The sequence below is a fragment of the Dipodomys merriami genome, unplaced genomic scaffold, assembly GCF_024711535.1.
Source record: "Dipodomys merriami isolate MVZ:Mamm:240054 unplaced genomic scaffold, mDipMer1.0.p SCAF_15, whole genome shotgun sequence".
NCBI classification, from domain to species: Eukaryota; Metazoa; Chordata; class Mammalia; order Rodentia; family Heteromyidae; genus Dipodomys; species Dipodomys merriami.
This window is the reverse complement of record NW_027202826.1, coordinates 11,752,050-11,777,422: the sequence shown is the minus strand read 5'-3', so window position 1 is coordinate 11,777,422 and position 25,373 is coordinate 11,752,050. Positions and strand designations below refer to the sequence as shown.

The 25,373-nt window shown below is 40.1% G+C and overlaps 1 long non-coding RNA gene across 1 annotated transcript; it reads right to left on the bottom strand.

Annotated features, from left to right (window-relative positions):
- Positions 1-197: 197 nt before the first annotated feature.
- Positions 198-25,059, bottom strand: LOC138826772 (uncharacterized). The gene is made up of 4 exons (XR_011371844.1): positions 24,975-25,059; positions 22,569-22,858; positions 20,078-20,410; positions 198-1,048 (listed from the first exon to the last, which is right to left on the bottom strand). It is a non-coding gene; the product is annotated as an uncharacterized lncRNA (long non-coding RNA).
- Positions 25,060-25,373: the final 314 nt, after the last annotated feature.

The window sequence follows — 25,373 nt, the reverse complement described above, 5'->3', positions numbered from 1 at the left end:
GGTATTGAGGTTAAAAGTGATGGTGGATGCACTTAGACTGCAGTTTAGTAGGGAAGAAAGCTGTGAGCCCCACACAGGAAGCAGGCAGAGCAACGGAAAGCCAAATACTCTAGGTTTCAGTTTGCTGTTTTTGTTGCTTTTACCTTCACTGCCTTCTTATAGCACCAGCAGCAGATGTGACCCCTGCCCCTCCCCCACACTCCGCCATATTCTGGAATACTCAGGAATACAACTGGCTCTTCTTGCTGCCATATGAAGAAACTACCAAACATGCCCGGACGTGTCCTTTTCTTCCCAAGCATTCAAGGGTTGCTTGAGGGTTGTTTTGTGTGTTTGGTTTTGTCTCTCACTCCATCTTTGTTTACTTTCTTTTGAAGTCTCAGAGAAATGAGACCCTGTGTTTTCAGTATTTGAAAGTTCCTGCCCTCTGTCAGCAACAACTTGCTCTCAAGGTTACCATTTTGTTGTGTACTTAGTTTCAACATGGCCTCCAGTAGTGCTGAAGAAGTATGAGGAAGCTTCTGGTTTTGGTCCAGGTGAGGCAGGCAAGGCCCTATGGCTGAGCATGAGGTTGCTTCTCTTCCTATAGGTTTTCTTTTCTTTGCTGGATAGATTTCTCCACTAATAACTACAGCTGCAGGCATTTGCTTTAGCTGTGTTTGCAGGGTGCATCTGAGAATGAGAGCATGGAAGAAGATGGGGGTCAGAATGGGGAAGTCCCTAAGCAGATAGCCTCTCTAGACATCTAATCCTGATGTGTCTGTGTGTGTGTGTGTGTGTGCGTGTGTGTGTGTGTGTGTGTGTGTGTGTGTGTGTGTGTGTGTGTGTGTGTGTGTTTAAAAGTTGATAGTCCCAAGGCACTGACTGAGCAGAGAGGCCAGCTGGAAGACAGAGGGTCTGAGTTCTGTGGTCATAATTCTTGATCCAATCTACATTGATGAAAACTGTCCTTGGAAATATTTAGTTCAGAAAGAACTTGACTAACAAATGGAGGGTGAAAACAGATCTTGTTATGCTTCCCTGCCATCATTCCTTTTCAGTCTTCATCCTAGAATATAAAGATACAAGTTCAAGTTTGTTTAAGCAAACACACTATGGATTTTTTTAATGGCCAATAACAATTTATCTTGAGAAATCTATTTCTCATCATCCTAAATACCACCCGAAAATGGCCAATAACTTACTCCTAGTGATGTTTTTCCAAAGAGTCTCACAAACTAAGAAAAATATATTGCAAATACTATTGAAAGTAAACTGGGTTTGAGACAATGAAAACATTTTATTCCTTTAAATTAAAGCAGAATGGCAGTGTCCTGCTTTTAATTCACATTGTCCATGAAATTGAAGCAATGCATTCATCTTGATTTTTCATGCTTATTGTCCCTACTTTAAAATGGTCAACTTCAATTGCCTATTATTTGCTCAAGTTGTTCAATTTTGAGTCTGTTTTTGACCAACAACTAAAGAAGTACATTGAAGTATCCTTGTTTACCATGTGGTCAGAGTCTACTTTAGGAAAGCCAGTTGTCCTGACAAAGATGTTATTTTCTTTTGATAGTGAAAGTGTTGTGCTTAGGGATTGGGAAAAAAAAGATTATTTGGTAGTATTAGAGAAACTAAAATTGAAAAAAATCTTCATGAAATAGAAGCCAGCATATGTAGTCAGTTAGATTATGTGGTGTATATATATATATTTCATGACTTTCAGAGTTGGCTTGACAGTTTGAAGAAGACAACTGATTAACATATGTTCCAAATCATTTTGTAATCTGATATTGATTATTCCTAAAATCCTTCTTAAGCCTCACACATTTGAGATGTGTGAAAAGCATATAGAAATATCTTAACTTTGGAGATAACATTGTCACATTTTTTTATACCGAAATCCTCCAGTTAAACTTAGAACTTATGTTAAGCTGTCAGTTTTTGCAACAAGCACAGAATTTAAGTGTTCTAAATATTTCAAAGTCACGTAGAGATAGTATATTGTTAACTATTCAGCAAACACAGTGCTTTAGAAATGGAAATGTAGCTATTTATATGTGCCACTGAAATCACATTTGTACAGATATATTTTCTACATGTCCCTTAAGTTGTAGAGGTCAGCAACATTATTCATGATTATTGATTTAAGACAATATTTATACTTTTTCTCTCTAGAAAACCACAAGGCCAGTTATTGAGATTTTAATTTAAGAATATTCCTCTTAAAGAGATCAGATACTTCTCTTTTGCATGTTCAATACTCAATAGACATGTTAAAAAAACAAAACAAAAAAGGACCTTTATGTTGAAAGCACTTACCAGTCCTGAAAAGCAAAAGAATCTTTACTTTAAAAAAAAACAAAAGAATCTTTACTCTTTAGTTCTCATTTTAAAAAAAAATAAAAATAAAAAATGGTTCTAAAAATCAAATATCTTATTCTTAATAGCCCAAGACATTTTCAATACGGAAATGATTTTCAATTTTCTATTAAATAGAAATCATAGGAGTGGTGTTTAAATTATGTAAAGTTCTGGATTAGTAGAGTGCAAATTAAAGAGGAATTATAGTAAAATAGAAACAGATTGCACAAGTTTAGTTCTAGAGGTACTTCAAAACTTCAGCCACAAAACAGGATCTGGGAACAAGTTGTGATTACTGAGGGATCGTGCGGGCAGCGGCTGTCTCTGAGTTTGGAAAGACCAGACATTGAAGTTGCCAAAGCTCTTTTTCTCAGACGAAGCTATATTGAAATGGCTTAGCAATTTCTCCCAGGATTCGGTTCAAGAGAAAGATGAATATGAACTAGAGAGAAGATGACTAAATGTGAGCTGCCAAATTTTCATGGTAGAGGAAAGACTAATAACTGTACATGTGATCGCAAATATGTGACCACAGATATATGGATATCTGATGATATAGACATGACATTGCACTTACTTTACCCTTAATGATTTTGAGCCTAACTGCTTTGAGCATCATAAATATCACCCAAATAAGAAGCCATTCTTTGAGCTGAATGAATTCAAAGAAAGGAGCCAAGGATTTCTTTGGGCATTCTGAGTTCTCAAGAGAATGTTTCCATACTGCTCACTGCGCATTGTCACATTAGCCTCTTTGACCCTTTGCTGTGAATCACAGGTGCTTTTAGCATGGATTTAAGAGAAAAGAATGTCCAAGATCCTAGGCCAGGTTCTAAACTGACAGAGAAATATGGTAGAGATCAACAGGTCTGACTTAGGAACAAGTTGTTTGTTCAATATAGTGTAAGTATAGAAAACAAATGGGCTGTATAACATTATTGTGAATTAAACACTCATCCCATAATCTGCCCTAAATGAAGCAGATACCCATTTTGAGTTCCAGTTTGACCCAAATTGATCAAAGATCTTAGTGTAAGATCTAAACTTTGAAAGTACTCCAGAGTAACTTGGGGAAAACTCTGGAAGACACATATACACAGCTACTTCTATTCTGAGTAAGACTCTAATTGCCCAGGAAATAAGAAGCAAGAGTTGACAAATGAGATTGTACCAAATTAAAAAGGTTCTGCACATCAAAGGAAACAGTCACCAGAATGGAGAGACAACCTGCAGATGGGAGACATTAAATCTTTATCCAGAACCTGCAAAGAACTCAGAATGTAAGTTTCAAAAGAACAGATAATTCAACTAAAAAATGGGCAAACAAATTGAACTGACAGGTTTTAGGGGGAAGATGGCTAATAAGTATATGAAGAAATGTTCAACATCCTTTGCCATAAAAGAAATGTAATCAAATAGCATTGTTAAATGGCAATTCCTTTGTGCAACTACTTAAAGATAATTTTTAAAAACAAAAAAAATCGCAGTAATATTCTACTTCAGCCCTGTCAGAATGTCTATCATCAAGAAAACAAACAAGTAATTCTGGTAAGGATGGGGGAAAAAGGGCACATTGATATGCTGTTGGTGGGAATGTAAACTAGTGCAGCCACTATGACAATCAGTATGGAGTCTCATTAAAAAAAACAAACCTAAAAATAGACCTACCTTACGACCCTTCCATAACACCCTTTGGCATAACTCCCAAGGAATCCAAATCAATGCACAAAAGAGATTTTTATTTCAGGTCTTTCACAACAGACAAACTGGAACAACTGATACATAATATATGTATAATATATACATTACATATAATAGACATAATTTTATATATACACATATCATGGAGTATTAGCCACAAAATAAAATTGTGTCATTTGCAGGAAAACAGATGGAAGTGGAGATTATTATATTAAGATAGATAAACCAAGCTCAAAATAACACCGATTGCATGTTTTCACTTCAATATGAAATCCAGACCTAAAAGATATACATATGTAGATAGTTATAAATAAGTATATATGTAATTATAAAAAATAATAACATAATATTAAATAGTTGATCCTTTTATATGTAATTGGGACTTTGTAGGGGGATAAGGAGAAGAGAGAAAGGGAATGATGTAGGGTGAATAGCAAAATAACTTGCATCTACATATGAAAATGGCATGATATAAGCTCTCTCACTGAGAGCTGTTGAATAATGGGATTAGTGATAACAGGAAAGAGAGCAATAGATCTGATTAAAAATAATATGTGCATGTGTGAAATACCATCATGGAACCTGTTAGTACAATTTACAAACCCTAAAATATAAGGAATGACTGGAAAGTCATTCTGGAGTGGAGACCAGCAAGAGGCGGAAAGGTGACTGGAGAGAGGGAATGCCAATGAATATGATCAGAGAACTTTATTCACATACATGAAAATAAAACAGTGAAACCTATTGAAATTGTAAGAAAAAGGCGAGAGGAGGAAGAGGTAGAAGGGGATGTGTTCGATGTTGTATACTGTACACATGTACAGAAATATCATAACTAAGCCTTCTTGTGCAATTAATGTGTGCTAACAAAATATAAAATAATAAATTTAAAAAGGCAACCTTCATTTGGGAAAGGATTTAAAACCCATAGTAGAGTCCTGAAGACAGCAGAGTTGTAGTTCATGCTTCACTCAATTTCCTCTGTCAACATTTCATAGTACTGTGATGCAATGACCACAACTAACACAATTAGCATTGCTATGATTCTGCTAATTAAGCTACTGCATTCATTCAGATTTTGTAAGTTTTTAACTTCGTACAATTATTCAGATCCAGGATCAAACCCAGGATCTCCATTGCATTTTGCTGCCACCTCTTTAGTGTTAACTAAGTCCTGATGTCTAGTCATTCCTTATGGTGCATAACCACGGCTTTAAAAAAAAAAAGTTGGTGCCAGGCCCTGAGTTCACAAGCCCCAGGACTGGCAAAAACACACACACACACACACACACACACACACACACACACACACACACACACACACCACACACACACACACACACACACACACACACACACACAAATAATAAACAGGTACTTTGTAGAATTGACTTCAATTTGAATTTTCCTGCTATTTTTCTTGATTAAATTGGAGTTGTAAATATGGATGAAGAATGTCACCAAGGGGGTGATGTGTCCTTACTTGGAAACACAGATAGCTATGTCTTGTTCCTGGCAATACTAATTTTAATGTTAATTAAGATTGTGATGACTGGGTTTCCTCATAGTGCAATTGCTGTCTTTCTTTCTGCCAGCAGTATTTTGACTATGAAAATTATCTGTTTCTGCTTAAAATTTTGCAGACTAATTTTATCTGTCATGGGTGGCTTGCCTGAATCAATTACAATTGTGGTAGTGGAAGGGTGGTTTTCTATTTCCCCTATTCTGTTGAATTTTTTTTTTTAGATTTAAGTGATTCTGTAAGGCTTGTTCTTTATCCTTCATTACTGACTTATTCCATCCTTTAGTTACATCAGTATGGTCCACAGATACCATATTTATTATTATTGTTATTGTTATTGTTATTCAGTCTGTCCCATCTTTGACTACTAGGAGTTTTTCTTAATGGCTTTTAAGACTTCACTATCCTAGCACTTGGGAGGGAAAAGCAGGAGGATCATGAGTTCAAAGTCATAAACTGTCATAAATAGATTGATACATAGACAAACAAACAAATATATAAGACTGTTACTTTCTCATGTATTCTTGCCTCACTTTATGCTTTTTAGCGGCATCAATGAGTTGACCAAGTAATTATGTCCATTTTACTGAAGAAAATACATAGAAATCTCTCTCTCTCACACACACATATACCTCCCACCCCCTCCCCCACGAATAGAAGTTATTTGAATGTGAAGACTAACATAAATACCTTTGGAGGGAGACCAGTGATAAATCCACAAAACCATGACTGAGTACCTCACATGGAAATTGTCTCTACATTTTATCGCATTTACTGCATTGTATTCTCAATCTGGCCAACTGTGGCCCCAGAATTTTGCCATAGTTCTCAGGCGTGGTGCTCAGTTTATGACTAATCATATTATTGAGCAATTGGAGCAGATTCTATCTAATAGGCTCCACTGTCAACCCAGGTAATACAACCTATGCACAAGTAATGTACAAAATATTCTTAATAATTTTTAGCTTTTGGAGCTGGGAAGGTGGCTCAGTGGTAGAGCGCTCTTGCATGCATGAGACCCTGGGTTCAATTCCTCAGCACCACATAAGCAGAAAAAAAAAAAGCCGGAAGTGGCGCTGTGGCTCAAGTGGTAGAGTGCTAGCCTTGAGCTGAAGAGCTGAGGAACAGCACCCAGGCCCAGAGTTCAGGCCCCACGACCGGACCCAAAAATAATAAATAATAATAATTTTAGCTTTTTCCCCTTCTGATTTTCTTTAAGTTTTTAAAGAAACATTTGGTATATTGTTTGAAGACATTTGATGAAAGGCAAATTCTGATTCACTCGTCAGGCCTGAAGATGGCCCAGTGAGTACTTTCATTATGATTTCACCACGATGGGAGGGCTGTGGTTTGTAATTCTCCTCTGTATCTCCCTGCTGGAAACTCAGTGTCCAACATGAGGCTTTTGAGAGTCATTGGGATCAGATAACATCATTAAAATGGCCCCTAATCAAAATCATGGTCCACAGCAACAACATGGCTGATAGAAAATGTGCCCTCAGCACACTGACTGGGACTGGTGTCCAAGGACGGGGGAGCAGGGGGAGCAGAGAGTTCCAGCAGCCCTGCCCTGACGCACCTGCAGACTCAGGGCTAGTGACTGAGGTTTAAAAATGAAATGTTAGCCTGGCGCCAGTGCTCAGGCTTTGAATTCAAGCCCCAGGACCAGCAAAAAAAAAAAAAAAAGGAGAAAGAGAGAGAGGAAAGAAGAAAAGAAGAAGGAAGAAAAAGAAAGAGAAAGTAGAAGAAAAAAAAGAAAAGAAGGAAGGAATGAAGGGAAAAGAAAGATGAATTGGGTGCTGGTGGCTCACTCCTGTAACGCTAGCCATGCAGGAGGCTGAGACCTGCAGATTGCAGTCTGAAGCCAGCTATGGCAGGAATTTCCAACTGATCCTCAGAAAAGCTGGAAGTGGAGCCGTAGCTCAAGTGGTAGGGTCCCACCCTTAGATTTAAAAACATGCTCAGAGACAGCGCCCAGGCCCTGAGTTCAAGCCTCAAGACTGGCACCAACAAAGAAAACAAAGTAAAAGAAGAGATGGCAGCTCTCCCAGTGTGCCTCACCCCCGACAGCCTGTTCATCCTGAGTGAATCCACCTTTAACTTTCTTTATCTGCTACTGGGGTGAAAATGATCACAAATAAACAGCCTGATAATCCTGACAACAGAGGAAAGGGTAGCCTGTTTCCCTTTCAAACAAATCACTTTTTCTCTTTGTGCATTTTACTTCAAGATAATTCTATGCTTTATTCACAAATAACTAAATATGACTTTAGATCCTTTGTATGGTATGGGGTGGGAAAACGGAAGTATAAAGCACCCCATTTCTGCAATTCTTTGTTTTGTTTGTTTTATTTTGCTTCCTCACTTGCACTCCCCCAATGACTGGGGCAGGGCTGAGACGCAGACTCAGTGTCCACAGAAAGAACTAGCAGCCCAACATAGTAAAGAGCCCGGCGCTCATGGCTCACACCTGTAATCCTAGCTACTCAGGAGGCTGAGAGCTGAGGATCAAGGTTCCAAAGCCAGCCCAAGCAGGAACATCCGTGAGACTCTCATCTCCAATTAATCAGCAAAAAGCCAGAGACAGAGTTGTGGTGAAGTGGTAGAACACTAGCCTTGGGCAAAAAAACATCTCAGGGACAGCATCTAGTGCCTGAGTCTAAGCCCAGGATTCTCCTCTCTCTCCCTCTCCCCCCCTCACTCTCTCTGTCTCTGTCTCTGTCTTTGTCTCTCTCTCTCTCTCTCTCTCTCTCTCTCTCTCTCTCTGTCTCTCACACACACACACACACACACATGCACACACACACACACACTCACACACACGAAGAGGAAGAAGAAAAAAGAAAAAAAGCATGTAAGAAAGGTAGTAAAGAACATTCCTGAAAGAGCTCTGTAGTCTCTCCTCTGATTTCTCCTCAAATCCAGCTGTGTACTGTTGATGTTGATGCTACTTAAGTCTATAAAAAGTATTTTATTTAAACTATAAATAGTTTGGGTTCCATTAGCTTTGGAGGTAAATTATATAACATTGCTGTTCTCCGAAGGTAATTTGGAAACAATGGAAAAAGTGCTAGGATCTTCTAGATCAACCCATGTGTGTGTGTGGCGGGGGTGGGGGGTGCGGATTATATCCTGGAATTGGAGGGTTCTCCTTCATTTTTGTTCTTTCTTTTTTCCTTTTTTCCTCATTTCAATACATGAGAAAACAGATGGGGTTTTAAGAATACAAAATGTAGTCAATCTTTTCTGCTAAGCTTGAATAGAACTGGTGAAATATTAAGGAATTTATCAACAAATGAAAATAGCATAGAGCATATGTGTTGTTCCCTAATTAAAATCTTGAAAAAAATTAATAAACACCAAATGTAGAGTCTAGATAGAGTCATATGTTAACACATCCACATTCTGAAGTGGCACTAAGTGTCTTTGTGGAGTGTGTGTGTGTGAGAGAGTGTGTGTGTGTGTGTGAGAGAGAGAGAGAGACAAGACCAGACAGAGAAGGGATTTACTAGTTAGTGCCTCAGAAATTGGAGGGACCGACATCAGATAATGTTATGACAGATTTGTGCATAGATGCATCCATTTAAAATACAATTCTGGGCTGGGCTCTGGTGCTCACACCTGTAATCCTAGTTACTAAGGAGGCTAAGATCTGAGGATCACAGTTCAAAGCCAGTCTGGGTAGTAAAGTCCATGAGACTCTTATCTCCAATAAACTACCAGAAAACTGGAAGGGGTGCTGTGGCTTAAGTGGTAGAGCACTAGCCTTGAGCTGAAGAGCTGAGGGACAGCACCCAGGCCCATAGATCAAGCCCCACGACTGACAAAGAAAAAAAAAAGAAAAAAGAAAATACAGATCTCATCGTGGAGCTATTGAAGCATGGATAGGAAATGCACTAGTCATGTGTTCTTGAAGGAACACTGACTTTTTCTACAGTACTTTCAGGGCCAGGAGTTAGCTTAAGAAGGGCTGTTAGCCAGTCCTGGAACCTTGATCTAACCTATGGAACATCCTAGCTCAGCAAAACAAGACACAGCACGCAGTTGTCACCCATGGTGATCACGTGACTGGGAGCTGTGGCTCATGCTACCATGTCCAGCATCAGGGGAGAATATTGTATTACACATCACTCACCCAGGAAAAGGTAAAAAACTCTAGCTTCTGCAGAAGTTGTATGACTTTCACACGGTAAAGTCAAACAATTTTGAGTAGAACTGGCATAAAATAGAGACTGTTCTTAAAATGTATGTTTCCTTGTTACATAAGGAACTCAGCTCATTGCTTTGAGGTCCTTTCTCAGCTTGTACAAATTGGAATCAGGCTTACTCAATGGAGAAGCTAGGGTGGAATGGAAAGAAATCCAGGCTCCATTGGGGTTCTGTGGCTGGTCCCAGCCCAGCCACTAAGCTGATTTATGTAGCCCTCTGCTCCTGGGGACTTGTCTGAGCTCTGTGCAATGTGGCAATATGGGAGTCCGCGGTGGGAGCTTCTTTGACATCCAGCTCTTGTGAAATACGTCATAGATGACAGAGAACTTCCATATTTTCATCACATGGAATATTCATGTAGTCTGTGAGGCCTTGGGGACCCCCATTTGACATGACAGCCAAAGGGATCACACATTTGGCAAGTAGCCAAGGCTATTCAAAACACAGATTTGTTTTTCATAGAGAGGCAATGCAATTTTAAGGCATGAGACATGATGGTGGGTCCTCTTCAAGGCTTCCTATTTATCCACCAAGAGAGACAAATGCATTCAATGTCCACGTTCTCCAGCAGTTAACGAATGAACTAGATGTTTTTGTTGCATTTTAACTCTTCATAAAAAATTTAATTGGCTATATTAGCATGGAGGTTAATTTTTTAAGTTTAATTTTTATTGCCTTTTGTATAAATGGCACTTCTACAGACGGGACTCCCACCAGAGAATCAATGCTGTAGTGGTTTGGTAGTTTTCAAAATATGCTTGCAGAAGAATTAACTTGGATAATTGGGTAGAATGTGAATCACCAGACTTCTATCCCAGACACACAAGCAGTCTGGAAGTTAGGGTCCAGGTCACTATGACATGGATGGCCTAAGGTTCATAGATTTAAATTTTTTGCTTTTGATCATAACCCCTATAATATTCATAGCAACTGGGTTTTTTTTTATTGTCAGAAGGAGGCCATTTCTTTCACAAAAGAAGAAAATGTTCAAGAGAAAAATCTCTGTCATCTTGACCCTGCCAGGGTGCTGAACATCAGCCCTTCTTCCAGAATCCCCCTCCTCCCCACCCCGCAGCCATTATCCCTTGGAGAAAACATTGAACTTCTATATACTTGTCTACTCATTTATGCAAAGGAAAAGTAAAACAGTCCAGGGTTCAAATTCACCTGGAAATGCCCTGGTTCCACCCACAAAAGATTCTGATATCATCAGTCTGGGTTCATCCTAAGCATCAGGAGTCTGAAAAACGTTCCAGAAGGTTCTAACATGTGGCCAAGGCTGAGCACCACTGCTGGTCCCACTGCACAAGAAGGAAGTGAGGTGGAGCAGAGAGAGAACATGGCCGCTGTGCAAATGAGCATCGAGGAGCCAAACGTGACCAACACACATGATAGTCCATGTTGCTATATTCTTAGGGGTATCAGAATGGAAGGTTTTTAGAAGAAGACCATTTTTGCCTTGCATTTTGGTTTCTGATCGCAACAATGGAAATTCAGGAGATCTCGATAGCAGTGGAAAGACCACAAGCCCTATGATGTCGTGCGTGTGTGTGTGTGTGTGTGTGTGCGTGTGTGTGTGTGTGTGTGTAAATTTATTGCAATGTGACCCCCACCAGGGTGCCCTACCCCTGCTCAGGAGTGTTGAATGACATTAGGGCGCATTAGGGGAGAGCACACAGTTTACTTTTTGTCTTTGTGTTGTGGGAATTGGGTTTATCTCAGCCATAATGTTGCCTTTCCATTAAATTAGTGGATTACAGTGGTGTATTTGGCGTGACTTTCCAGCACTGGTCCCCGCAACTGCTGAAACCTTGCTGTTCGACACTGATCTATAAAATGTGTTATAATGATCTCAAATAAAGGGAAAGGAATGAAAAATAAAACCAGCCACAGAGGCATTCTGAAATGAGGTAAGATTTGGAATGGCTTTGGCACGTGGAGTGTTCTTGAAAGTCTTGTCCAAGACTCAGCCTTTCTTTCCATTTGTCAAAGAAGGCTTTGCAAATAAAAACATTAATACTGAGCAGAGGAAAGAAGGAAGATAGTGAATCCGTAGCAAAACTCACCTTACAGAAAGAATGTGTCTCTATCTACCACGAACATACCACAGCCAGCTTTGCAGACTTTGCAGGTCACAAATTCTCTCAACTCTGTCTTCACCAGGATTTGTGTTGTTGTAGAAAGCCTGTCTGGGGTAGCAGTCAGCACCCACCACAATAAAACACCTCATTTCCACATGCCGGGCAACTATTTAATGGCCAAAAATAATATCATCAACATTCTTCTGAGGAACAAGCTAGCACACGCCAAATTCAAAAAAGAGAGAGAAAGAAAGAAAGAAATGTTCTAACCACTACCTCCTAGCATACCAGACCCAGGGCCACCTGCTGAGAAGATGACATTTCAAGCCCAAGAAACATCTTCCAGATCTGTATATCCCACAAAAATTTCCTTCTCACTTTTTGTTTTTGAAGGGAAAAACTATCTGTAATTAAGACTTGGTTTGGGAAGCAGGTAAAGCTGGGTTTGACTCTAACTTCTGGTTCTTGTTATTTTACCAGCTCGGTGACTCAGTAAGCTACTTCACCTTCCCAAGATGCAGTTTGTTAATTTATGAATTATGCTTTCTACTCCAGAGCATTGGCATAAAGACCAAGTCAGTCAATGAACGTGGGGCTCCTGGTTGAGTGTGTAGCATCTCCTGAACCAAAGCAGCATGGGTCCTTATACCTACAGTGACCTTGAACTTGGCATCGAGGGAAGGCTGGATGTAGGGCACAAGGAAAATTAAAGATAACTTTCAAAACATTTTGCTTGGCAGATTTTCTTAGTCTTCTTTTCTGTCATTGTTTTTCTTTTCTTGCTAAGATTTTCTCTTGGGTTTATTGAATGTTTTATAGCTGAATTTTAATATTAATTTGCCTAACATTGTGTTGTTCTTTGTATTTTACTAGTTATATAATCTCCTTTGGTCACCAAAGAGAGAGGGAAGGGAGAGAGAGGGAAAATGAGAGAAAGAGAGAGTTACTAGGTTAAATTTTAGGGATCTAAATTTTGAAGTTTTTGTACCTTCACAGTCCTCAAGAGAAGGCTTAGTAGCTGATGTTGGAGTTGGAGGGGGTGTCAAAGCTAAGTACTTCTTAGTCTCTGCCACCTTGCATTTAACATGTGGTCAATAAATATTTATGGAAGGGAATGAGTGAATTAGCTTTGCTCTACTGCCTACTCACAAATATGTGATTGAACTAATGACCATGCCTCAAATAACTCAGTTCCTGAGGAAATCATTAATATTTATACCAAAAACACTGGCCTCGTCAATGTCTGAAATATTTAACACTTCATAAGCAATTTGCCCTTCCACAAAAGCATCTCCAGAGTAGTGGCCACAAAGTCCATGACGAGCAGGGTGGAGAGTCAAGAGCAAGTCAGGAGCTGTCCAGAATTTGGAGTCTTTTTTCACATTTGGGAACTATTTCTTAGTTGGAAACTGAGTCTCCCCTCTCAGGAGATTTGAACACACACATTCTCTCAGACTCCTTGCAATTGGAAAGTCCTGAAGACAGCTCCACAGTTGTTCCATGAAGTCCAGTGGTCAGAGACAGAAAATCATGTCTTCCAGAGCCACTGGGGAGAGTGCTGGCCTGCTCTCTCTAGTCCCCAGACAGACATGAGAGTCAAGAGTTCAGTGATGAAGCAGGGGTGACCCCCATGACGGTTTGGTGTACATGCTCATCTGCCCACTTAAGTTTCTACCCATTTCCTAAACAGTTCCCTAGACTTTTGGCTGAGTCTATGCCACAGTCAATCGCTTTTCTGTTAAGTTTACCGAGATTTCGTTTGCAGGGTTTTCAACCAAGATAGCAAACCCAGTGAGGGTGGATGGATCTTTGTGAGGAGTGAAGAAGAAGAATCAATCAGTCTTTCAAAATGAAGCAGTCATCACACTCTTATTTATGAGCACTAATCAAAATTCTCTCAGCAGGTGCCCTGACTAGTACTGTTGGAGGAACAATAACAAACACTTTGGTTGTTCATTTTTATACTGTTACCATCTATCCTCTGCTTAGCATGGAGCAAGCACTCAGTCAAAGCTTTTGCTGAGTGAATGGAGTAGATTAATAAAATGCAAAAATGGAAATGGAAAAAAAAAAACCACTCACTAGATCATCCTGAAACCGGATGGGACATGCAAAAGACTGTTGTGTTGGAAGGAAGCTGAGTAGAATATTTCCAGGCTGCAGCAGCTGCAATGAAGTTTAACTTTGTGGTTTATGTCCCCATGAAACTTACAGTCTAGGAGACTGACATCCAAGAAACAATTTGAGAACAATAAAAGCCAGAATTACATATAAATAAAAGAGTAAGTAGAGGGAAGTGATGGAAGGATGTACGTATTGTGTATGTTTGACATTCTTCTCTTGGTGTTGGTCTGTCAAATTATCCCTCAATTGCCAAGAATAAAGACGTGGGCGAGAAATGAGCTGGAGCACAATATGTATGTTCTCATTATATTCATTTTGAGTGATGTCAGCTCAAGCATTCATTTTCTTGACAGAATCACAATAGGTTTGTCTGGGACAAAACTGGGATTGGCTTCAGAAACAGTCGTTGTACTCTCAAATTAGAGAAGATAAGGGCCCAGAAGCCATTTCCAGTGACATCCCTGCTACCACGCAGCCTCTGTGGAGGCCACTGAAGTCACAGCAAGGGCTCTTCTGTTTCTTGATGTACAAGACATGTTCACATGAGAACAATTTTAGGAAGACTTCAGACAGATTATTTCCAAGTGGTGTAGGAAAATTAGATGAGATCGTGAACTCCCCTGTGGTTGTTACCTCTTCAAGGAGACACGAAAAATGAAGGACTAACCACCGAAACCTGAAAGGATGAAGTCATGCAAAGACGGTCACCTTAGGCCACAGCCATTTTGAGTCAGGAGTCAGCCTTCCTGAGAAAACCCCATGGAAATAGAGCCTGCAATATAAATACCTTCTGTAATTCACTACCTGAATGAACCAGACCAGAAGGTAGAGGCTAAGAAAGGCTCAGTAGAGCCCATTGAGATTGGCCTCCAGAGGTAGATATCAGAGTGGAAGAGGACAGTAAATAATTTGTCCCTAATAGGACAGAGAGAAGGAAGATGAATGAGCTGACATTCTCTGGTCCAAATTTCTGCAGAAAGCATTTGTTGATTCCATTCTTAGACAAGAGGATGAAAAGCATGGAGCAACATGGTAGAGAGGCCACGATGCCAGTAAAGCTTTTGGCTTTAGGGCTGTTGAGGCATTAGAATTGGCGGGACCACGATCTGGAAGTTAGAAAAATGCGAATAAATCAACCTAATATTTAGTGTTTTTCTCTTCAGAAGAATTTTCCCATTAGTGTTTAAACAAAAGACTATATAACTAAGCAGAAAAGTTTCTTAAAAGGAGAGTAATATTTCCAGCACTCTTGGAGGGCTGAAAAGACAAAAAGTAATTCAGAAAACTCCAAAGAAGAGAAACCTTGAAATACCCCAGACTGTAAATAATGCTGCTAGCCATGTGTACTCTAGAAGCAAAGGAAAGGAAGAACGAAGCAAACATATCAAAAGTGAAACTCAAACGCCAGTCGGCTAAGCAATCTATCTTATCCTAACTGCCTAGCAAAGAAGAGATATGTTCCCCTCAGAAAAAAATCTAACATCACCAAGAACCTTGATACTTCCTTCCCCATGAAGTCTTCTATTCATTCAGAAACTGGTAAGCATGCTGGGAAAACTACAGAGACAATAAATAGAGTAACCATCAATTGTCTAGGACTGGAGTGGAAAAAAGATGAAACAGAACAGAAAGGATGTTTGGGGCAGTGGAACTATTTGTACAGTTCTATAATGGTAGATACATCTCGCAATGCACCTGTCAAACCACAGAGTGAACAATGTCAAGACTGAAGCCTACGAAAACTAGAGTTTGGATGAGAGCAACATGCTAATGTAGATTATAACAAGTGAGAAGTATGCTCATACTTGGGTGGCCAAGTTTATGTGAAGCCGGAAGGAAGATGGGAATTTTCTGTTCTTCTGTTCCATTTGCTATAACCCTGAAACTCCCATTGGAAAAGAAGTAAAGTTTTGTTTTTAAAAAAATGTCAGGCATACCAAAGTTTTGTTTTTAAAAATGTCAAGCATACCAAAAATAGGACTGAGGAGAAGAACAACAACAAAAGAATATAATTATTATTAAGAACATGTTATTTTAAGGAAACATAATTACTGCCATATAAGAAATAAAGTTTTCAAATGTATGTGACTTTTATGTTCAAGAAAATATACATTAAGGTGGAGAATTTTAGGAATTTAAAAATTATTTGTAAAACATCAAAATCATGTAAATGATAAGTTAAATAAACTTAGCAGTTGACATTGACAGCAGACTGGATATGCAAAAGATAAATGAACTGAAAGACAAGCTAGACACTTGAAAGATAAAGAGGAAAGAATATAAAATATCTATACCATAATGAATTATCTTGAATGTATAAATAGGATCGTAGTAGGACAGAAGATAAAAAAGCAATAGAATAAACATGAGTTTTCCAAACTTAAGGAAACACACTTACCTCCCAAATGGAAAGTATTATGAACTTCAAATAGGATTAATACAAAGCAAATGACTTTTAGGCATGTTATAGGGGGGAAAAATTGAAAACCAAAGAATGGTCTAAACATCTTAAAGCAGCTAGGGGGTGTGGGGTGATTACGTACCTTCAAAGATGGAAAGCTAGCTTTTCTACAGAAGACAACAGGACAACATCCTTAGACTGTAGAAAAAGAAAAGGAGCTAACAAATGAATTCTTTGCCTGGTTAAAAGTAAATCTACCAGGGGCTGGGAAGGTGGCTCAGTGGTAGAGTGCTTGCCTTGCATGCCTGAGGGCCTGGGGGTTCGATTCCTCAGCACCACATAAGCAAAAAGAAAAAAGCCGGAAGTGGCATTGTAGCTCAAGTGGTAGAGCACTAGCCTTGAGCTGAAGAGCTGAGGGACAGCGCCCAAGCCCAGAGTTCAGGCCCCACGACCGGACCCAAAAAAAAAAAAAAAAAAAAAAAGTAAATCTACCAAAAGATAAAAGAAGTAAAAGGAGCTAGGAATATAGCTCAGTGGCAGACAGCCTGTCTAGAATTTCCTAGGCATACAGGGTTTTATTTCTAGCAGAGAGAAAGAAGAGAGAAGAAAGAAAGAGACTGAGAGACAGAGACAGAGAGAGAGAGAGAGAGAGACAGACAGACAGACAGACAGACACACAGACACACACACACACACACACAGACACACACACACACACACAGAACATTCCCAGTCACTCAAAAGTAGAGAATTCATCATCTGCAGATGCAAACTGAAAGAAATATAATGAGAGCTTTCATAGCAAATAGAAAAATACTACAACCGCCCCTCCAAAAATAGAAATGCAAGAAGTCCAAACCAATAACGATAACTACAAAAGAATATTAACGATATAAAACAATAATTTTAATGAGTTGTGATATCCATAATGTATGTAGAGTCAAAAACTCCACAGAAAAGTAAGACCAAAGGTGGGAAAAAATAAAAGTGTTTTAGAATCTGTCAGGGAATGAATATTACATTAACTATAACAAATTTGAAATGTATGCTGTAATCTCTGGGGTAATCACTAAACAGTAATAAAATGCATGACAATAGAATAAGGAACTGAAAGAGAAAGCAATAGAGGGGGTTATTCAGAGCAAAATATAGTATGTGCATGTCTGAAATACCGTGGAGCAATCCTTTAGTACAATTACCACACACTTAAAAAACACATGAACGACAGGAAAGTAAAACAGACTCTGTTGTGGGGGGCACCAGTGGGTGTGGGAGGGTTAACAAAGAGTGAATAAAGATGGATATGGCTTGTGTGGTTTGGTTGCATATATGAAAACAGAACCATAAAGGAAGGAAGAGAGAGTTATTGGGGCATGTTCATGAGGATACTTCATACATGTGTGGAAATTTCACAATGAAGCCCCCTTTAGATGACTAATGTACTCTAATAATAAATAGAACAATAAAATATGTGGTTAACGTAATAGAAGGCAAGAAAGACAAGGAAGGGAGCATAAGCAGAAAATTCATACTAAGAAAGTAAAGCCATGAGTGTGTCAACATCACATTAAATGTAAACAAATACTCCAAAAGAAAAAATTGTCAGATTACATTTTTTGAAAGCTCTCTTTTACGTAAGAGTCACACCTTACAGCCAGGTGTAGTGGGGTCTCCAGGCTCCTCAGGTAGAAACATCTTGAGTTTGTGACCATCTTGGGATTCATAGCAAGACTCTAGGTCAGAAAAGTAAGGATGGGGAGAGAGGAGAGAGGGAGAGAGAGAGAAAAAGCGAACCACATCTTATATATAAGATGAAAGAGAAATAGACAATGAAAGCCAAAAGAAAACTGAGGTAGCCATTTTTCTTTTACCCTAATATCCTTTAAAGCAAAAGGCAAGAAATATTACTAAAATAAAGATAGCTCATAAAGGTAAAACATTAATCCACCAGACAAATATAACAATTCTGTATCTATATGCAACTAATCTCATAGCTTCTGAATACAGAAAGAACAGTTGAAAGAATCAAAAGAAGAAATAAAAAGTGTGGTTTGGTTGCATATATGAAAACAGAACCATAAAGGAGGGAAGAGAGAGTTATTGGGGCATGTTCATGAGGATACTTCATACATGTGTGGAAATTTCACAATGATGACTTTGTCATCTTTCACAATTGATAAATCCATTTTTCAAATACCTCTGATTATTCAAAAATGATTTTTAAAATACCCATGCGATGCAACCACAGGTGTACATTACAGAAAATTATAGTACTAATTCATATATTAGAAAAGACCTAAAACCATTTATAGAAGGTGCAACCTCAGAAAATAAGAAAAAAAAAGAGGTAATCCCAACAATGTTATCTTTAGAGACTTCTTCAACGTAATAGCTTATATACTTCACAAAAAGGCATGTGCAAAAACATACATAAGGAGCAAGGCTCCTAATAGCTAAAAGTTGGAAAGAATTCAAATGAGCACTTGTCCTTTAACCACTTAACATACATGGTGGTAGATTCCTACCCTGGAATATAATTCAGCAATAATAATGAAGTATTAATACAATCCTGAGTCAAAGAGCCCTCTTCCAAAGGATCATTCCTGTCATTCTAGTTTAAAAGATAGAACGGTTACCTTTAGATTGAGGAAATGTCTCAGGAGTGAAAAGTGGACTTTTTGAGTAATGCATTTTCATACGACCCTCTAACAACAGCCTTAGAGAAGGAAGCAAGGACAATACAATAAACCTCCATACCCACTGTTTCTTGCTTTCTATCAGGCAGGTGAAGCACTGTGTCTGTTGCCAGTTTGGGACATATTTAGAGATAGGATCGATTGGTCATTGTCATCTTGTTTCTAGAACATTCTAAGTTTGGCCATTGGATCATATCACTGTGTTTCTTCTCCCTTCTTCTTGTGCTTGATAAACTCAAGAGACTCACCACAGGTGCCCTGACATAGTGATTGTTATATAGGAGAATATAACATAGTCAGTTTTATGTCCGTGTTTATATATGAGTCTTCGCTTCAACATTTCTTCACTCTTCCCTCTCTACCTTTCCCTCTCTTCCCATCCTCATCTCTCCCCAGCTTTCTGCTGCATCCATTGTGCCTCTATCTATGTTATTCATAGGCTCTGCCTCCAATCTTCTCTCATTTTAACCATAACCCCAATTTATTTCTATCCCATCTCCCTTACAAATACCTGCTTTCTGAAAGAATAATCTAACCTTAGAAACATCACTTCTCACCCAAGCAGTATCTCTGCTTCCTCAGACTGTCTGGACCCTGCCCTCTGAGTCCATACCATTATGAGAAAGTCATCAATGACTTAACAGGCCAGACCAAGGACCTTTCCCAAAGCTCCTCTTCCTTGACTCCTCTGCATCGTTTTCCTCTGCACACAGCCCCTTCCTTAGAATTACATGGTGCTCTAATACTCTGTAACGTCACTCATCCAGGTCTGTGTCTCTTTGCTCTTCTCTGTTGTTTCCTCTATCATCCAGTCCTAAAAGAGTATGTTCCTTTGACTGCAGTGCTTATGTTGACCCTCTTCAGCCCCTTCCACTCCTTTCTGTCCTCATTCATTCTTGCCGTGCTGAACTTGCATCTGTGAACTCCGAATGAGACCTAGCCTCAGCAAGATGCCCCTGGGTGGGCCCCCTTGGCATGTAATCATTGATTTACACACCTGCTTTTCAGATGATAGTGAGTTGATATTTGAGTGCTCACATTTTCTGTTTTAAGGAACCAAGGGAAGTGGCCTTGTAATGATGCTAAACTCAATCCCTGTTCCCTCCTGGATTCTCACAATGCGATCAGCAAGGGCTGTCCTTCTTGGCTCCTGGTCCCTAGCTCTTCCCCCAGTGACTCTGTTTCTGGATTTAATGTCGCCACACATTGAAACCAGTTAGAAAGATCCAGTGCTTCTCCAGCAAGCGTGTGAATCAGTGGCCACAAGTTTGCATTTTGGAAATAGTTTTGGCAGCCGGGCGAATTATCTTGAGGTAGTTGAGGCTGTTATCTGTGAGTGGAAAGAAGGAGGAATGTGAGGAGGGGTGGAATGAAATCAGCAGAGGGTTAGCAATTAGGCGAACTCTACAACAGCATGGCGAAGGTTAGAAGCAAATATTCTGCTGAAACCGAATGTGAGGCAGAGCCAGAAAATTCCTGGGAAACCACATAAGCCAAACCTCTCATTTCACAGATAAGGGGCCCAGAGAGGTTGCTATTTAGCCCTCATTACATAAATAAGTCAAAGGCAGAACCACAGCAGAACTGTAGAGCTCAGTTCCCAGGCCAGGACTTTTGACTCTTGTCCCTGCCCACATGTTTCCAACATACTCTGCTTAGGGTCAGGGTACTAGTCTCTCTGTTGGGCCACTTGACTCCTAGAATTTGCTAAGAGCATTGCTTGTTGGCTAAAAAGTTAGCAGCCGCAAATTATCAAGACCAACTACTGAGTTCAGGAGCCAAGTTGTTCACAGCGTATGTAATCTTCCCTTTAGCGAAAGTCTTGGCATTATTCTATGTGAGGTAGTACCTGTGCTCACTCATCTATCATCCCAGCTCCATGGTTTCCTGACTATTTCCTTTATCCCTACCCATCACTCATGTCCAGACTTAGGACCATCGTCCTGCCATTGCCACTATCTTAGTCCACTGGGGTTACTATGACAGAATGCCACACACTGGATGGCTTATGAACAGCAGAAAATCCTTCCTCACCATATTGGAAGCTTTGAGACCAAGATTGGGGTCCCCGTAAAATCAGTGTGGTGACGCCTGTTTTTTGGTTTGTAGGTGGTACCTTCCTGTGGTAGAAACAGGTGAGACAATTATCTGGCTCTGTCTATCCACCTATCCATCTGTCTATCCATCCATCTATCATCTACCACCTATTTTTGAGACCAAGTCTTGTTATGTAATCCAAGCTATCTCTAATCTTTAAACTAGCCTCATACTAAGTGCTGGACTTAGAGGCTTGCATCATTATACCTGGTTTGGGCTTGTTTGTTAAGGACACTAATCCTATTTATGAGAGCAATTCCCTAACACTTAACCAATTCCCAGAGACCCTATCTCTCAATATTATCACAATGTGCACAGGGCAGCATGTTGGCTCAGTAACATTTCACTACAATTTCTACTTGTAATTCTTCTGCTTCTCACACTGGAGCTGACAACTTCTTTCTCAGGACTTTGCTGGATCCACCATGCCAAACTTCTGCTGGCTTCAATTTTCGTGCCCAGCTTGGACCACATAGTCAATCATTTTAGCCACATTCCCGACAGTGCCTCTAACTCCTTCAGCCCCATAAGCTTTAAGCACTGAGTCCAGCAATTTCTTAGGCCTACAACACTCATTTTCCCAGTTCCAGACATGTTAAGTTCAGATGGAGAAGACAATGACATTGTCACACTTGGCCATTAATGTCCATACATTATTTCTACTCTCACAAGGCTCTCAGGTTTGGTTTTTTTAAGTTATTATGATTATCCCTAGCCCTTTCCTTGTTTCCCATGAAGTGGCAAATAGGAATTCTTAAATTGCGTCTTCCATTTGACTCACACAACTTTCAGAAATGATCCATATCCCAGGACTCTAAACAGATCAGAGGCCAGATATGGAAACCCTTCCAAGTCTACCTCCCACATACACACATCTCTACCCACCCTTTCCCACTTTCATCCTTTCTTTAAAAAAACCATTTATTATTCAGTGGTTGTACATCGAGATATGAGTCAGGTCAATGTCACCCATCCACTGTTCTCCACCATTTACACCTCCTATCCTATCCTCAAATCACATAGTTCAATTTTTGCATGTTGTACTTTGATCCTTTCTAAACCTGTGGAGCTTCTGAGATGCTAGTACCACTCCTCTCTTTTACCTCATCCTCTTTCCCAACTCATTACACGAACACCATAAACTAATCACTTAAAAATAATGTTTATTGCTGCAGGAGCAGCTAAACCTCCTCTTTCCTTCTCTCATTTGCCAACTGAATGTCTAGACCTAATTGTCTCTGAAGTTTCACACACTTGCAGACAATCACATCCACAAAGACACACAGGCACACAGATGCACTTAATAAGTCCACACAAACCAGTAAAACTATATCATTATGAAGCAACAGTTCATCTCAGTACAACTCAGAAGAAACAGAAATGATGCTCACTTGTTTCTTTGCAGGTCCTGCTAATTCCTCCAGCAGCCAAAAAGCTGAGTCTCGGCAGTCAGCAGTGCCTTCCAACCGGCTGACATCATCTCAAGCGGGAATTTTCCAAATTCCCCATCTTTTTATTTCCCAAATTTCCAAATTAGCAAGTCAGCGTCGGGCGACTTTACAAAGTGCTTGTGATACGCATGAACTCAGGTATGTTTCCCAGAATTTCCTTTAAACAGCGACCACATCCATGATACATTCCCCATAAACACCGTTTCCACGGGGAGCAATCACTTAGTCATCTGTTGATCAGAAAAATGGATGCTTTGATAACCTGATCCTAGGAGAGACCAAGCTCTAGATTTCCCACAGGAAGGCTGAGAAAAGTTCAAAGGCATGGCATCCCCAGACAAATCTCAGGATTGCTCTCCCCCGTCAAATACTCAGAACTGCTCATTTGTGTGCGTCTCCCTTACATCAAGATTCCTATCAAAATCCTAGAGACTAGGAGAGAGACTCCATGTCCTTCATACTACTGCTAAATCTCAGCATTTCCCTTTGGATAGTTTCAAATCTCGAGCTGTTAGCCACTGCAGTGTTCTTTCTTAGGTCTAAGATACACATTTGGTCTAAGGCACCCCATTCTATGTGGCCACCCCTACCTCTAAAGGCCTGTGGTGCACAGAGAGACATGAAGTGGGAAGAAAAAGGCCATTTGCTGTTACCTTCTAGCCTGAATGGCTTTCAACCTACTTATTACATCTGGCACATGCCAGTGTCCACAGCTGTACTTCCTTCCTGAATGGGTTTTGGGGTAATAACTGATGGCCCCCGAGCCAGCTTGGGCTGGTTGTCTGAATCCTGCCTTTTTTTTCTCTCCTTTTTTTGCAAAGTTATTTTTCCCTGTGTCAGAAATAACCTTGCAGACCTCATTATTTTTCTTTATGGCGTCTAAAGACAGCTGCATGTCATCTGATAGTTTGTGAAGTAATACACACACGTTCTTGCTGTGTCAAGAAAAGGCACCGGGCTTTGGGACTCAGACGTTCTCTGACTGCCACTATTCAGTGGGAGTTAAAAGGATCTACTAACAGTTTTAAGTAGGGCTTAAGGGCATGTGTATGTGAGTGTGTGTGTGTGTGTGTGTGTGTGTGTGTGTGTGTGTGTGTGTGTGTGTGTGTGTTTAATCATTTACCCATTAGCTGAAAATGCTGGGGAAAGTTCAACCCCGTTGAGGAGGATTTATGAATATTTATCGAGTAGGGCACTTTGCAGATTGTAAGAATAGGAGGAACTGTGCCTTTCCTACTTGTTGTCTACATTTCCCAGTGTTCCGAGAGCCCTGGGCACCTCCGTCATACCACAGCCCAGAACAATAAATGCAGCAAATTAAATATGGCTCCAGTGGTTTTGGACCTGGACCAGGAAGCTATCTTTATTAATGCATTCAGGGAAAAGGTCTCATTTTTATTACATTGTTTCTTTAATGATAAAGGCAGGAATAGCACTGAACAAAAAACACACCAAAGCAATCTCAGGCTTTTGGCAGCCAGGTTGGTTTCCCTGTGTGTTTGGTGCATTTAGGACTTGGCATGGCCCAAGCCACCCAGTCCTAGGTTAAAGAAGCAGCCCCTTCCCTTTTCCAATCGCAGCCTCTGTGCTGACTCTGGCATTTTCTTGGAAGGAGCTGAAATTTTGACACATAAATCCCACTTGTCAAATGATATTGTAAAACAAGCATCCAAGTGTCAGCACATGGCCGGCTAGTCTGGGGACTAGAGAATAGCACGAGGAACACCTCCATGGTAGCTTTCATCTGCCTCCAACCATCTGCAAGTGATTTGAAACTAGTTTCCAATGCAGCTAGGTTATTTAGCCTGGTAACACAGAGCAGCTATAAGAAAGGGCCAGGGACATCAAAACCTGTTAACTCCTAATGAGTAGATTAAACAAATAATAATAACAATAATCAAAATACCATAAGTTGTTAAAACCTGCCTCAGACCAATCCATGAGCCTTAGGTCACATGGTCTGAAGTCCTTCAGTTACAAGTCTCATCTAAAAGCTCTGGCCCTATTCCAATATCACATCTGAGGAGCTCTCTGTCCCTCGACCCGATCTGTAGACTCACCAATGGCTGAGACCCGGCTAGAATTTCTGTGAGCCTCCAGCAATCTCTGACTGTATCTGGGATGCAACCTCTCCCTGAGGCCTAAAACTGAGACTCAAAGATAAGATGAAGAATGGACAGCCCTTTAACGGACATGGGACCCTTCTTGGTCTGGCTAAATCCATAAATATCTGTGATTATTCTTTGTTCTTAGACTTATAGGAGATCTGGGGTTGGCTTGCCAGAATAGCATATGGTTCATGTTCATTAGTGAAGAGATAGATCAAGGGAACAGAGGCACAGGTACCTTGGCAGAGCCTGTAATCCCAGCTATGCGGGAAGCAGAGGTAGGGGAGCCGCATTTGAAGTTGGCCCAGACAAGAGGAGCAAAACATTTTTTTCTGAAAAAAAAAGCAAAAAACTAAAGTTAAAAAGGTCTAGGCAAATGGTTCAGATGGTAAATCACTTTCCTAATAATGTTTAAGTCCTGAGTTCAAACCCTAGTACTTGAAAAAACAACAACCACTCCATCAAGAAAGTGGGGGTAGAAAGCGGGGGAGAAGATACCTGAGAAGTCCATGTTAGTCAAATTCCGGTCTTTTCTGGGCCAAAGTCAATCCCACTAAATTTCACTTTGCTCATCTGCAAAGCAGAGGAACCCCGAGAGCTACTTTGTAATACGTCTACAGTGAATGGTGCAATTTGG